At 54.5% G+C, this 2,500-nt stretch overlaps 1 non-coding gene across 1 annotated transcript in view; it reads right to left on the bottom strand.

The window, feature by feature from the left end:
• The window catches only part of LOC125798754 (18S ribosomal RNA), a 1,864-nt gene extending 745 nt beyond the window's left edge, over positions 1 to 1,119 (bottom strand). The window contains exon 1 of the ribosomal RNA XR_007437551.1: positions 1 to 1,119. This exon is cut by the window's left edge and continues 745 nt beyond it. This is a non-coding gene — a ribosomal RNA (18S ribosomal RNA).
• Between the last annotated feature and the right edge of the window lie 1,381 nt (positions 1,120 to 2,500).

A 2,500-nucleotide genomic window follows, 5' to 3' on the forward strand; every position in this document is an offset into this window, starting at 1 on the left:
TCATGGGAATAACGCCGCCGGATCGCGGGTCGGCATAGTTTACGGTCGGAACTACGACGGTATCTGATCGTCTTCGAACCTCCGACTTTCGTTCTTGATTAATGAAAACATTCTTGGCAAATGCTTTCGCTTTCGTCCGTCTTGCGCCGGTCCAAGAATTTCACCTCTAGCGGCGCAATACGAATGCCCCCGGCCGTCCCTCTTAATCATGGCCCTGGTTCAGGAAACCCACAAAATAGAACCGGAGTCCTATTCCATTATTCCTAGCTCAGGCATTCAGGCGAGTTTGGTGCCCGCTTTGAACACTCTGATTTTTTCAAAGTAAACGCTCCGGACCCCTGAGGACCGGACACCCAACCAAGGGCATCCGGGGGGCGCCGGGAGGCAGGGTCTGGGACAGGCGGTAGCTCGCCTCGCGGCGGACCGCCAGCCCACTCCCGAAGTCCAACTACGAGCTTTTTAACTGCAGCAAATTTAATATACGCTATTGGAGCTGGAATTACCGCGGCTGCTGGCACCAGACTTGCCCTCCAATGGGTCCTCACCCATGTGTTTAGGATACGTTCATTCCGATTACAGGGCCTCGAAAGAGACCTGCATCGTTATTTTTCGTCACTACCTCACCGTGTCGGTAATGGGTAATTTGCGCGCCTGCTGCCTTCCTTGGATGTGGTAGCCATTTCTCAGGCTCCCTCTCCGGAATCGAACCCTGATTCCCCGTTACCCGTGGTCACCATGGTAGCCCCCTATGCTACCATCGACAGCTGATAGGGCAGACATTCGAATGAGACGTCGCCGCCGCGGTGGGCGCGCGATCGACCCGAGGTTATCTAGAGTCACCAAAGGGCCGGGGGAAACCCTCGCGGGTCCCCCCGGGTGGGTTTTGGGTCTGATAAATGCACGCATCCCGGCCCCCCCGAGAGAGGACCGGTCAGCGCTCGTTTGCATGTATTAGCTCTGGAATTACCACAGTTATCCGAGTAACGTGTGGAGCGATCAAAGGAACCATAACTGATTTAATGAGCCATTCGCAGTTTCACTGTACCTTCCGTGTGCACTTAGACCTGCATGGCTTAATCTTTGAGACAAGCATATGTTACTGGCAGGATCAACCAGGTTGCTGCGAGTGGTTTTTGTCACAGAAAAAACCATTGGTTCTTAGAGGGGAGAGGGATCGGCCCCGTACCGTCCGAAGACCCCCCGGGGAGGGGGGGACGGGCGGGGAGGCTCGTCCGAGCTCACCCCTCATTGCTCCCAGTGGAAATTAGTGTGGCAACTCCGCTGCGCGAGTTCCCGCTTGCTTCGGGGATAACAAGGAAACGCTCGTTCCGAAACCGGGGGTCCGGAGCTTTTTGAAGCCGGGTGCTGGAGCTCGGTTGGGCGCGAGGACCACCCGAGGCATCCGAGTCCGACGGCTCCGGGCCGACCGGTTATCGTGTTAGGGCAGATTGATATATAGACGGGCCGTCTACGACTCCCTCGGATAGGTTCGGAAAGGTCCTCCCCCTGACGGAGGACCCCCCTGGAGGCTAACCCGCTGGGTCGGGTAGGAACGCACCGCGCACAGTGGCCACGGAGGGCCGCGCGGCTGCCTACCCAGGCGGGCTCGGTAGTCCATTCGGTCGGGTCAAAATAATAAAAGAGATACCCCCCCTGGAACCGTCTCTGGAAGTTTTGGTTTTTCCTCCGTACCGCCTGGGGGGCGGGGGGCGGGACGGAGGCCGACCTGCGGAGCTTCATGGTCGGGTAGGATCGGGTCCGTGTTATAGTGTCCAAAAATCCGCTTTGGAACTATTAATGGGGCTTTATTTAAGCTCTGCCATGCTTAGAAATGAATGGAGAATCATCTCCAGTGCTTGGACCCCTATAGATTGCCACTCTCCTCAACAGTCCGACGGCACCCCTTTGAAAAACCCCCCGACGAAAAATCCTCCAGAGCGCGGGCGAACTCGCTCCGAGGCCGACCGGAGTGCACCTTCGTCGGGCAAGGGAGTCGGGCGAAGGGGGTCAGAAATCCTGGAGCTCGCCACCCTCACTAGTTTTTGGCGTGAAATGGTAGACCAAAAGTGGGGACTTAGAAAAATTTCGCACTTTTTCGACCTACCACTGGTAGACCGAGTGGGACTTAGTCATTTTTTCAGCTTTTTCGAGCCTACCACTGGTAGACCAAGTTGGACTTAGTCATTTTTTCGACTTTTCGGAGCTACCACTGGTAGACCAAATGGGACTTAGTCATTTTTTCAACTTTTCGAGCCTACCACTGGTAGACCAAGTTGGACTTAGTCATTTTTTCGACTTTTCGGAGCTACCACTGGTAGACCAAATGGGACTTAGTCATTTTTTCAACTTTTCGAGCCTACCACTGGTAGACCAAGTTGGACTTAGTCATTTTTTCGACTTTTCAGAGCTACCACTGGTAGACCAAGTTGGACTTAGTCATTTTTTCGACTTTTCGGAGCTACCACTGGTAGACCAAATGGGACTTAGTCATTTTTTCAAC

The sequence above is a fragment of the Astyanax mexicanus genome, unplaced genomic scaffold (assembly GCF_023375975.1).
Source record: "Astyanax mexicanus isolate ESR-SI-001 unplaced genomic scaffold, AstMex3_surface scaffold_84, whole genome shotgun sequence".
Classification (NCBI taxonomy): Eukaryota; Metazoa; Chordata; class Actinopteri; order Characiformes; family Acestrorhamphidae; genus Astyanax; species Astyanax mexicanus.